Raw genomic sequence first — 14,060 nt, 5'->3', positions numbered from 1 at the left:
GTAGCAAAATACGTTTATTACATTAAACAGATAAAATGTTAACATAATTTAAATAATCTGTATTGTTAATTAAATAAACATATGCAAACACGGTGTCGCAGCGCTAGCTAGTTCAGGGATTGTTCCAACCTCGCGCTGTATTCTTGCTGGGGCTGGCGCAACACTGGAAAGACAGATGGATAGAATAATTAAACATGTACTACGAAGATATTTCAATGTTCCTTAAAAGTTTTGAAGAATCGGCATTCTAAGCTTACAGATGGCTTAACATCTGAGTTGATTGTGCGGCGATTGATTACTTGGAGAAAGAAAAGGAAGGACAGGAATTGGAGGTTCGTACATTTGAAAGAGACAGTACTGCTGGAATAAATTATTTCATCGAAGGTCATGCATGGCGCAGTAAGCATCTTGCGGGAGGCAGAAACAATCTCTGGACAGGGCGCCAGCTCGTCACTATCACTGCGCCACCGTGTTCCCATGTTTAATAACATGCTTTAATTCCTATCATCATGAAAATGATATCAAGTATACATCTCAGTATTTTTATTATTCAGAGAGCTGTAATATCATTAATGTAATGGATTCTGTGCCCTGTCAGAGGAAGAGAAAGCCCGTTTAAGAAGTACGTAGTGATTCACACACATAGAGCACATAGAAGAACACATACAAAACAAAGCATTTAATGTGCTATTTTAGTTACGATGGTATTTGAGAAACTAGTAAATTAAATGATTTAAAGATGAAGTTTATGATGTTCTACTTTAATGACAAAATAAACTACGTGATTAAAGTGGAAATTTCGAGATTAAAGTTGACATTTCAAGCTTTTTTCCCACTGTATGCTTATTTTTTTTTTCATTTCTCTGTATCCTAATAAGCTTTCATATGACATTCAGATGTTGGGGTACAACTCACCTTTTCACGGCGACTTTGATATCTGACATCTCCTTTTTTTATTTTGGGCACTGTGCGACTTGTGAACTTCAGCTTTCAAGTTTCTCTGACACTCTATGTCACTCATCAACTTCCTTTTGTTGTTTATACCACTGTTTAAACCAACAAATAGTAAGTACGTTTTTCCTTGCCTCCACTTGGTATTCGCTGAAATTCTTTTATTTTTCCCCATGTTTTTGCCATTGCCTTTTCACAGAATGCTGAGCTTAAAGGCTATTTTTATTGATTTGCATATTCAAAGCGGCGTATTTCAGGGAGGAGTTAGGATGGGGCAGCAGGCACGTGCATGTGCGTTACTTTTCATGCTGACCGGGATTTATGGAGCGGAAGAACATGGAAGTTGGCGTTCGCACAAATTTATGCATCTGTATTTTTTTGTGCATACGCACATTTCCGCTTTTGTCTGTAAGCCATGTTTTAGTGTGAATTCTATGCACGGCATTATGCATGAGGCCCCAGGTTCCCAAATGAAGCACTTTATAGGAAAAGACCGGCTTTGCATTCAGAACTCAACCTATTGACAACAAAAGAAATGGAACAACTCATTTTTAATTTGCAACATCATTACTATGAACACAGAGGGAAGGCTAATAAGGTCTTAGCTCAAAAAATTCATAAGAAGGAAGTTCGCAATGCAATGCCAGTAATTAACAATACAGACAGAGACAAAATCATTGACCATAAAAATATAATGTACACATTTAGAGACTACCATAAGTCCTTATATTCTACTCAGTTTAAAGAAGACAAGACACAATCTAATGCATTTTTCAATACATTACAGATACCACACCTAGATACTCTCAGTGAAGAGGAACTGGATAAACCTCTGACACTCTCAGAATTACTAGATACTATAAACTCACATCAGAGTAGGAAAGCGGCAGGCCCTGATGGCTACCCTGCCAAATTTTATAAAAAAATTTCAATTAAGTAGCTCCCCTTTTATTAGCAACATTTATAGAATCCAGAGACAATAAAATTCTACCTTAAACTTTTCTCCAAGCATTAATTACCATCTTTCTTAAGAAAAATAAGGAATAATTACAATTTGCATCATACAGACTTATCTCACTTATGAATAATGATGTTAAGATACTCTCCAAAGTTCTAGCTAGAAGAATTGAGAAAGTGTTTCCTATCACAAGACCAAACCAGATTTATTAAAGGCAGACACTTAGCTTCCATTATTAAATGCCTGTTTAATGCAATATATTCAACCACAAAGTCTAACACCCCAGAGATCTTATTATTGTTATTATTGTTGGATGCAGAAAAAGCATTTGATATGGTTGAATGGAACTACCTGTTCACTACATTGCACAATTTTGGGTTTTGTCCAAGCATATGTGCATGGATCAAACTACTGTATACCAGTCTTCTGGAAATCTTCCCAATTTTCCTCACCTCCCATCTACTTCTATTCCGGAAGAAATATTGATCAGTGTTGTGGATTCGGACAGAATTTCTATAATATACTGTATGAAAACATTTAAAAGTCTCTTCTTTTCAAAGATCCTAAAAACTGATAGTAAAGATCGCATTAGCGCTAACAAACGGAAATTATTACTCGGTGAAATAACGTAACAGCAAAAAGAGAACGAATATATGGACATAGATGATATGACAGAAGTATGTAGATATTGTTCGTCTTTAAAGTTTATGTCGAAGACTTGTAGATCGTCTAATTCGTGTTGCCATCAGGGAAAAGTAGAGTTTCTTCCCAATGAAAAGGCCTATGCACGAGAATTAAAAGATTTGTTGTTTGGTGAAAGTGAAATCCGCAAACTTGAGCAGCAGAGATGCAAAGTGGCTGGTGCGTAGCGCAGGCAGGGGGATTGGCGAGCAAAGTGAGCTGGAGGTGAAGCCCCCTAGTACCTTTTGAAACTGGAAAAAATCAAATCCCCACTTAGAGGATCTGTTCAATGTTTTTAAAAATCTTGCTGGATCTAATTAATAACATTTTAGAATAAGCATTTATATTGGGGAAAAGTTTTCTCTTCTCTCTTTTTTACTCTTAAAGTTCTACCCTGGCTGTTGGCCTTCCTCTCCTTCTCAAATGTGGGGGTTGAATTGAATTTAGTTTTGTCAAGTTTGACTTGTTTGTATGGAATGTTACTTGATTTTAATAAATACAATAAGAAAAGATTAATTGTGTAATGCACAAATTCAGGACTGTTATGACCAATGCAATACAATTTAACAATACACTGAAGGCAGGAGCGGAGTGCTGTGAACAATTCTCAATCAAGTTACAAGTATAGATGATACTAATTACTTAATACGGGGCCAGTACACATAAAATACAGATTTGTTAAAACACACAGAGAACAAGATAGAAAATGATTAAACAATTGAAAATCAACAATAATACGGTGGGCTGGCGCCATGCCTGGGGTTTGTTTCTTGCCTTGCACCCTGTGTTGGCTGGGATTGGCTCCAGCAGACCCCCATGACCCTGTAGTTAGGATATAACGGGTTAGATAATGGATGGATGGATGGATGAAATCAACAAAATCTGTAAAATAATTAATCGATGAACTATAGACAGTTGATGATGGAGGAGACTAAATTTATAAAAGAGAAAGTCAAAAACAGACTGTGTGCTGGCCATCAAATCCAATGAGAGATTAATTCCATCTGATGATTCCAATGCTTCTTTATCAGAAATTACTTTCCCCATACATAGGAGAGCAACCTGGCAGTACAGCAGAAGCACCAAGTGCCACATTAGGATTCTGAGAAGAGAAACAGAATACAGGATGGTTACTAACATTTGTACTAATATTTCTGTTCAAATGACTAACAAACAGAAATGCAGTATGGACAGCTAATGAACAGCTCTAGTCAGAGTATGCTAGACTAAAATAGAAACTCTTCAGCCTGGATTTAAAAACCGAAATTGACTGGGCATCTCATACAGTATATTAGCAGGCAGATCATCTAATAGCTTCAGAGCCCTGTAACTAAAAGTGCAACCTCTCACTGTTATTTTATTAATGCTTGGAGTCCTAAGTAGGTTGGCATCTTCAGACCATAATGTGGGTTCTGGTTTATAGCTACTGATAAGTTCAGATAAGTAGGCAGAACCTTGGCTATGTGAAGCTTTATAGATTAAAATAAGGATTTTGACATTCTGGGAGCCAGTGTAAGGACTTGAGAACTGGGGTTATGTGTTCATATTTTCCAGTTTGTGTAATAATTCTTGAAGCAGCATTTTGAATTAACTGAAAGCTGCATAGGGAATGATTAAAAAGCCAATTAATAACTAATAGCAGTAGTCAGTCCTACTAGAAATAAATGCATAAATTAGTTTCTCAGTGTCTTGCATATTTAGAAAACATCTTAGGCATTTAATCAGTGAGCTATAGATTACCATACAGTCTCTCTCACTTTCCTAATAGTGGACACATTTCTTTTATGTGTTATAATACAGTAGATCAAGTGTTATTTCTTGTTCAGCTGAGGAAAACACACCACTGTGCCTGTTATATTGTTTATTTCTCTGTTTTACTACAACTATTGTAAATAAAACTGTAAACTTTTCCAACTTATTACATACTTGTAACACACCATGAATCTCATCAGCTTCACACTTATACAAAGTCAGACATACTCTATTTGTAGATGTTGGAGAAATATTATGCTGGGGAGGCAGCATAAAGAAGAAGGACGCCTCACGACTGGACAAACTGGTGAGGAAGGCAGGCTCTATTGTAGGCATGGAGCTGGACAGTTTGACATCCGTGGCAGAGCGACGGGCACTGAGCAGGCTCCTGTCAATAATGGAGAATCCACTGCATCCACTGAACAGTATCATCTCCAGACAGAGGAGCAGCTTCAGCAACAGACTGTCACTTTCCTGCTCCACTGACAGACTGAGGAGATCGTTCCTCCCCCACACTATGCGACTCTTCAATTCCACCCAGGGGGGTAAACGTTAACATTATTCAAAGTTATTGTCTGTCTGTATACCTGCATTGTTATCACTCTTTAATTTAATATTGTTTTTTATTAGTATGCTGCTGCTGGAGTATGTGAATTTCCCCTTGGGATTAACAAATGTATCTATCTATCTATCTATCTATATTAGATGTTCTGAATAATTACTTGCTGGGGCTACTTGAATATCACGAGAGTGCATGTAGCTGGTCCTCTGTTGCTAGACTCAAGACACTGCCATTATTCTGCATTGTGTATTAAAAGAGAGATCTCACAGAAGATCACTACTGTTCGATTGAATTTTATTAAGTGAAGTCATCGTGGGCGCTGAATAAAATTACAATAAAGGGGTAATGAAAAGTAATCAGCCTCTCGATATTTGCACTGGCTCTCCTCTGCCAAACTTGACGCAACTAAATGATTTATTAATTTATCAAACCACAGTATTACAATGCTATGAACATTAAAATAAAAGAACAAATCACAATTATACACAAGAACAAAAAATACATTATCTCAGACATAACAATGAAGAACATTACCTAAATTTGATGACAAATGAAAGAGTGTAATTAAAAGAAGTCAGCCTCTCATCACTCATACATTCAATACATGCAAGACACAGAAAGGCTAAATAAATGTCATAAAAATCATTTTATTCAAACTTTAAAACTGTATATAAAGTTTAACAACAGATCAGTGGGGTATAGGGTATAACCTAAGTAGATTATAAAATAATTCTAAAATAATCCAAACGAGAGGTCTCATTTTACATAGTTCTCCTCAAATTAAATTGGTGCAGCTGAATTTAAAAAAAATACAAAATAAATATTTCAATTTTTCATTATAAGTTAATAAATAGAAACAACCGAAAGAGGCATTTTGAGTGAAACTAATAAAAAAAATAAAATAAACCCTTTTAAACATATGTGGTTTACCTAAACATGTTTTAATTCAAACAGAAACACCCTAAATTTGGAGAAGCTATTCGGCCTCAGTTACTCACTTATTTCTTGATTTCATAATCATGCTTTGTGGAATAACCCCCCTTGTTAGACAAATTAAGAATCAACAATAGACTTTAAAAGGCATATACCAGTCTATTGTGGTTCACCCAGCCTCTCTCATAGTTGCAGTCCTCATAACTTAAAAGAGGCTGAAACCCAGTATTATCTTATCTTTGATGAGGTTCTTTTCCACCAGGTTTGCCAGTTTGCTGCATTGCCTGTGCTGTTATTCATTTAATGCTAAATGCTATTTAATCATGTAGTAGTTATTTAAAGTTACAATTAATTAATATATACATTATAAGTTGAAAAATTAAAAGTAATTGCAAGGTAATTAGTGAATTAACACAAAAAGAAGCAAAACTATTAAAACAATTTTAGTAACTTAGAAAGTAAAATGTTGAAAAAACACAATCTGTGACTTTTATCCTATGTGAAAAATTAGCCCCCTGCATCTGTTGCATTAATGTTTGTGTTGCTTTTATTAGTATTTTATTGGCTAAATTGTATTGTGGGCTGTTGCTAAGAAGCTTGACTTTATTTATAATATTTTTAACCACTATAATGCTGTAATTGTGTGAATATTTCTTTTATTCTGATAACTTCAAGCTCTGAAGGTCTCTGCGATATCTTACACAGTATATTGTGAGTTATGACATTTATACAATGTAGTTTAAGTTAGTCTGGCAGTTTCAATGGCCTAGTGACCCTATTTGAACACCAAATCAAAGACCTGAAGTAAAGAGAGAACAAAATGGGTTCATGTAAAAATCGCTAAATCATTGGATAAAAGTAAAATATTGACAGTGTAATAAAAGACAGACAATGAACAAGGTTTGGGGTTTTTAGCTCCATATACTGTAACAAAAAACTCGGTTCCAATAATATTTCCAAAAATCATAAGACAAAAACAGATGGTTGGACGGACAATTTAAGGTGGCGGACTGGAAATTAGAAGTGAGGAATGCTGGGAAGGCGTGGTGGTGTATGGGTGTTGTACGTCATCATTGGGGACCAGAGGAAAGAAAGGAACTCGGAAGTGTTCCTCTTTGGGCTGTCCGGGCATGGCTATAGTGGTGGCGCTTCGTCCTTTCTGCGGGGAAAGAGAGAGAAAGGTTAGTATGCTGCCTTTGTCCCCTGGCACAACTTGTCGCGGTGTGCTTCTGGTCCTTAAGCTGCTCCCCATGCGCTCGTGCGTGACTTGACCCCCGCTTCAGCCCAGACCCATCGGGTCGGGTGGCCCGAACCGAGAGGTCGTGAACCCAGGAGAGAGCATCAGCGTTGGCTTGAAGGTTACCTTGGCGATAAGTGACGGTATACTTGTAGGGCTGCAAGACCAAAAACCACCTAGTGACCCGAGGGTTCGAGTCCTGGTGCAGAGCCATCCACTGGAGAGCAGCATGGTCCGTCACCAGGGTGAACTCTCGACCCAATAGGTAGTACCACAGGTACGTTACCGCCCACTTGATGGCCAGGGCTTCCCGTTCCACCGCTGCATATCTTGTCTCCCGGTCCAACAATTTACAAGGTATATGACGGGGTGTTCGGCACCGTCGATACTCTGGCTCAGCACGGCACCTAGACCTGTGTCCAAAGCATCGGTCTGGAGGAGAAAAGGAAAAGAAAAGTCAGGTGTTTTCAAAACAGGTGCCAACATGAGGGCCATCTTTAGGTCACTGAATGCACGTTCCGTCTCGCTATTCCACACCACATGAAAAGGGGCCTGCTTCTTTGTTAAATCTGTCAAGGGTGCTGTCCTCTCAGAAAAACGAGGTACAAACCGGCGATAATAACTTGCTAGTCCTAAGAAAGCTTGCACTTGCTTCTTCACCATCGGACGGGGCCATTCAAGGATGTCTTTAATTTTGAACACTGTGGTCTCACCAGTCCCCCACCCACCAGGTAGCCCAAATATTTGGCTTCGTTCAAGCCAAAAAAACATTTCTGAGGGTTGATACGGAGCCCGGTTCTCGCTAGTGTCAGGAAAACGGCGTATACCTGCAATACATGTTCTTCCCAGGTGCCGGAAAAAATGATGACGTCATTGAAGTAGGCGGACTGGTAGGAGGACTGGTGGGGCCATAGCACTCTGTCTACCAGATGCTGGAAAGTTGCTGGTGTTCCGTGCAGCCCAAATGGAAGGACCTTGTATTGCCAGTGTCCACTAGGGGTGCTGAAAGCTGTCTTTTCTCTTGCGAATGCCGTTAAGGGAATCTGCCAGTATCCTTTGGTCATGTCAAGAGTAGTCAGATAATAGGCTATCCCCAGCTTCTCGAGAAGCTCATCTACTCGGGGCATAGGGTAGGCATCAAACTTGGAGACCTGGTTAAGACATCTGAAGTCATTACAGAATCTCCAGGAGCTGTCCGGCTTAGATACGAGGACGATAGGACTGGAATAGGGGCTATGACTTTCCTCGATAATGTCCCTGTCCAAAATTCTTTGTACCTCTAGCTCCACCTCGGCACGTTTCACCTCCAGGAGGCAATAGGGTCGTTCCCTGACTACCATCCCTGGGTCTGTCACGATGTTGTGCTGAATCAGCGAGGTCAGTCCTGGTGCTTCACTGACCACTTCGGGGACAGACTGGATTGCTCCCTCAAGCTCCTGTTGCTGGTGGGGATTCAAGTTGGGACTGAGGTTAAGGTGGGTTTTTTCTGAGAAAAGGGAGAGAGACGGCCCGGGGAGATTTGGCTCCTCCCGATTTCTCCAGGGCTTCAAGAGGTTAACATGGTATACCCTCTCGATTGGTCAACGGTTTGGCTGGAGCACCAAGTAGTCTACGAGCCCTTTCCTCTCTTTAACTTCATAAGGGCCCTGCCAATGGGCCAACAGCTTGGAATGAGAAGTGGGCACAAGCACCATTACATGGTCTCCTGGCTGAAATTCGCATAGGGAGGAATTTCTATTATAGTTCCGGGCCTGTGCTGCTTGAGCCTTAGACATGTGTTCTTTTAGGAGGGGCCGAATTCTCTCTAGCCTTTCGCGTAACTGAGCAATATGTTCTAGGATACTGGTGGAGGGAAGTGCCTCCCCTTCCCAACCTTCTTTTAAATGCCCCGGGGCTTGCGTCTATACAGGAATTCAAAGGGGGAAAACCCAGTGGAGGCCTGTGGCACCTCCTGACATAGCGCTTGTAAATTTTGACCTTAAGGAGGTCATATTGGGCGGTTTCCTCCTTGGGAAGAACATGATAGGCCTGCTGCGCTGGACCTTTTAAGTATGGGGCCAAAATGGAGGCCCACTCCGCCCGCTCCCACTGATTACGGGTGGCCGTCCTCTCAAATATCGAGAGGTACGACTCAATGTCATCCGCCTTCAAGAGTGGAATGATAGGAGGAGGCGGAGGTCGTGCGGGCTCTGGCTTTACCGTCTCTGCCGCTGCCAGTTGTCTCCTCGCGTTCGCGAGCTCCGCCTTCGTGGCCGCCTGGTCCACCTTGAGCGCCTGGAGCTCGTTAGCCAAAGTGGTTTGGACGCTGTTCATATCTTGCCCTTCTGTCATCTTGTCAGGTTCGCAATCCTGCCAGCTACGCCACTGTAATAAAAGACAGACAATGATCAAGGTTTGGGGTTTTTAGCCCCATATACTGTAACAAAAAACTCGGGTCCAATAATATTTCCAAAAATCATAAGACAAAAACAGATGGTTGGACAGACAATTTAAGGTGGCGGACCGGAAATTAGAAGTGGGGAATGCTGGGAAGGCGTGGTGGTGTATGGGTGTTGTACATCATCATTGGGGACCAGAGGAAAGAAAGGAACCCGGAAGTGTTGCTCTTTGGGCTGTCCAGGCAGGGCTATGGCAACGGCGCTTCGTCCTTTCTGCGGGGAAAGAGAGCGAGAGGTCAGTACGCTGCCTTTGTCCCCTGGCACAACTTGTCGCGGTGTGCGTCGGGTCCTTAAGCTGCTCCCCATGCGCTCGTGCGTGACAACAGTATAAAGATATGCACTATGGTGTTGGAAGAGGTCAACGAAGATGTGTGTGGATGTGCTTATAGATGTCACCACAGTGATAGATTTCACCTCTACAAATACAAAAGATCTCAGAAACTGAAAAAGAGGTTTTTGGGAGCGGCAACAGGCAAATCTGGTCAGACTCAAATAATGGCCAATGAACTGAATGCTTCCCAAGCACTTATGGTAATCAGATAATAACTATGCAACATAACATTCTCAAACCCACTCAAAGGTCACACATGACCAGAACCAGATAAAGTAACATTTGATGGAGTGTTTTTAATCGTAGGACCTACTTAGGCATTCAGTCACCAATTTAACTAACATGGACACCTGTGGGATCTAGGAAGAAGATTGAATTATCATGTGAAAAATTCATGAAGATATAAGGAATACCAACTTGGTTGTAAGAGCAGTAACCTCCAGATGAGGGCATTTAAATTCATTTCTGGCATCACACTTAATTGGTATTGAAGTGTCCATAATAATAACCATAATATTATAAACAGATTATTTAACAATATTTTAGCAATGACTGGTACCCCACAATGTATTATGTGACACAAGTAATTTGCTGTTATTCAATTTTGTTCCTTATTGAAATCTATTGTATCAGGAATATTGTTATTTCCATTTTCCATAAAAATATGAGATTCAAATATTTTCTTAGCCATTACTACAATAATATTTTTGTGTGGATTATTCTTTTAATCTTAACATTTTGTTACTGTAATTCTTGGCTGTCAATTCCAATAACTTTTAATGTCAGTGTGTCAGATCTTTACAATTCTTTCTTCAATGAACAAAATTCCAATCTTTACTTTTTATTTCAAAATAATTCCAGTTCTAGATAGAAAAGTTCCAGGCATTGCCAATGATATTTATGCGATATACATGTTATCTATTTATAAGAGGCAATGTACCATTGGATACTGAATTAAAAGTAATATGATTTTTTTTTAAACTTTAAAAACAAATGATAAATACACACATAGATGCATATATACATAAGTAAATAAACAAATAAATAAATAAATAAACTTTTTGGATATGTCTTTGTAATTTCTACAAATATACTAATTAATGATAATTATGCCTGCTGCTCCCTGATCATTTATTATCTGTAACAGACAAAAGCAAACCAGGTGTTGTACTGTGAGTTGCCTTTTAGAATCATCCTTTCTGCATATCAGATCTTCATTTTTATTAGTCAAGGCAGTTTGCCAATTATAAATAACTGGTTGTATTATATTGAGTAACAATCAATTCAGGGGCCTTATAATACGTTTGGTAGCACTTCCATCTCTCATTCAGAGTATTTTAATGCGATGGAAAGTTTGAAATTCACCAATAACTTCCAGTTTACAGTAAATATAATGAGAATATCTAAGTCTTAACAGCTGTGTACACTGAATTTTTGGCAGTGCATTATATGAGATGAAATAATGTCTCTAATAATAAACTAATAAACATGTGCCAGATGCCAGTATTTGGACATTTTATTCTTCATACTTACACATCTTGCCCTATCTGCACCTCACCAAAAGTGAGCATTTCTTACTTATCGATTTAACTCATACTCCTGTGTAAAATATTTGTTTCCGAAGATACACTGAACCTACAAAAAGGGAGAAAAAAGATTTCACATTATTCATATTTATTTTTCTATAGGAAACAAATCTGTTACGTTTCACTCCAAACACATTCCTTGACACCATCAATTTCAAATGTTTGTTTGTGACAAAAACATTACATATTAAATAATCAAATATCATAGCTATCATAGTTTTACTCTGTTTATCCTAATGAGGTTTGCAGTGTCAACATGCCGAACTGGGCTGACCAGGACATCCTATTTCCAAAACCTCCCTAGGAATTCCCAGACTATACCAGTCCAACTGAGAGATATAATCCCTCCAGCAGGTCCTGGGTCTCCATAAGGATTTTCTTCCTGTGGGATATGCCTTGTACACCTCTCTTAGGTGGGCATTCTGCTTAAACCATGTTTACTGGCTTCTATCAATCCAGAGAAGTCCCCCTCTGTTATTGAATTCCTTACTTTTCCATGAAGAGTTTAGCCAGATAATCCTGTGCAATAACCACATTTTGGACACAAATATGTATTATCTACAGTCAAAGTCAATAAGTGACCATAAGTGAGGATGGTTGTGTAGACTGAGTAGCAAATATGTGAAAGCTTAGCTCTTGCTTTACCACCATAGTCCTGAGTAATCAATATACAGTGATCCCTCGCTATATCGCGCTTCGCCTTTCGCGGCTTCACTCTATCGCGGATTTTATATGTAAGCATATTTAAATATATATCGCGGATTTTTTTCTGAGGACAATGGGTCTTTTAATTTCTGGTACATGCTTCCTCAGTTGGTTTGCCCAGTTGATTTCATACAAGGGACGCTATTGGCAGATGGCTGAGAAGAAACCCAACTTACTTTCTCTCTCTCCCTCTTGCGCTGCCTTTCTCTGATCCTGATGTAGGGGGTGTGAGCAGGGGGGCTGTTCGCACACCTAGACGATACGGACGCTCATCTAAAAATGCTGAAAGATTATCTTCACGTTGCTAACCTTCTGTGCAGCTGCTTAGTGAAGCGACATGCTGCACTGTGCTTCGCATACTTAAAAGCTCAAAGGGCACGTATTGATTTTTGACTTTGTTTTTCTCTCTCTCTCTCTCTCTCTCTCTCTCTCCCTGCTCCTGACGGAGGGGGTGTGAGCTGCTGCCTTCAACAGCTTTGTGCCGCGGTGCTTCACATACTAAAAAGCCAAACAGCACCTATTGATTTGTTTGCTTTCCTCTCTGTTTCCTTTGAAGAGGAAGATATGTTTGCATTCTTTTAATTGTGAGACAGAACTGTCATCTCTGTCTTGTCATGGAGCACAGTTTAAACTTTTGAAAAAGAGAAAAATGTTTGTTTGCAGTGTTTGAATAACGTTCCTGTCTCTCTACAACCTCCTGTGTTTCTGCGCAAATCTGTGACCCAAGCATGACAATATAAAAATAACCATATAAACATATGGTTTCTACTTCGCGGATTTTCTTATTTTGCGGGTGGCTCTGGAACGCAACCCCCGCGATGGAGGAGGGATTACTGTAGTCCACATCAGTTTTGAAAAAAAAACAAGCCACTCTTTTCCAAGAGTACACCATGACCTCAGATTTGCAGGTACTGATTCTTAAAATTACTAGTGAAGCCAATACAAACAGCAATACATTTTTTTGTGTACTACTTTAACAAAAATGCAATAAAAGAGAATTTAAGAACCCTCAGGATAACTAAAAGAAAAGTATTTTGAAAATGAGAAGGAAATAGCAGATGAATTAAACAAATTTTTCACCCAAGTATTTATAAAGGAAGAAACAAAAGGAATGCTTTATGAAGAAATAAATACAAGCTCTGAGTTTGTAGATTTTGGAATAGAACAGTTAGATGTGATTCAGGCCCTCAAGAAATTAAAGACTATGAAAACCCCTGGACCTGATGGAATTTTACCAATTGTATTGAAATTAATGAAAGACATCATCTGTAAACCCTTATTAGACATATTTGTGCAGTCACTTGGTGTAAGAGAATTACATAAGGACTGGTATGTTGTAAATGTCACTCCAATCTTCAAGAAGAGAGAAAAAAAATTGTTCCTTATAATTACAGAGCAATAAGTCCTCTACTCCATACAAAATTACTGAAACTATAATAAATAAATTACAGAAGTATCTATATAAAAATAACATACTACAGTATGTTCAGACAGTATAGGTTTATGAGAGGAAGATCTTGCCTACAATGGAACCTAATCCAGGTTTTCAAAATTCTCATAGGCACTGATAAATTAGAATAAGCAGAATTCTTTCAACTTAACAGGGAATCACATACTTGAAAATATCAATGAAAATTAAGAGGGAATGCATTTAAGATTGTAGGCAGAAAGGATTTCTTTATGCAAAGAGTTGCAGGAATCTAGAACAAACTGCCGAGCCATGTAGTCAGAGCAGAAATCTTTAACTTCAAAGTAAAAAACAGATTTATTTATTTATTTACAGGAGAAGATACAAGGTAAAAATATAGCAAAGGTCAAAACCACAGATCACAGAGAAAAACAGCGAAACAAGACACACTAGCCCACAATCACTGTCAAAACACAGAGCAAAATTCTAATCCCAGACTTCCACAAATAAATTCAATC

Source organism: Erpetoichthys calabaricus, chromosome 4, assembly GCF_900747795.2.
Source record: "Erpetoichthys calabaricus chromosome 4, fErpCal1.3, whole genome shotgun sequence".
Lineage (NCBI taxonomy): Eukaryota > Metazoa > Chordata > Cladistia > Polypteriformes > Polypteridae > Erpetoichthys > Erpetoichthys calabaricus.
The sequence above is the reverse complement of the archived record's forward strand: the minus strand, read 5'-3'. Positions refer to the sequence as shown.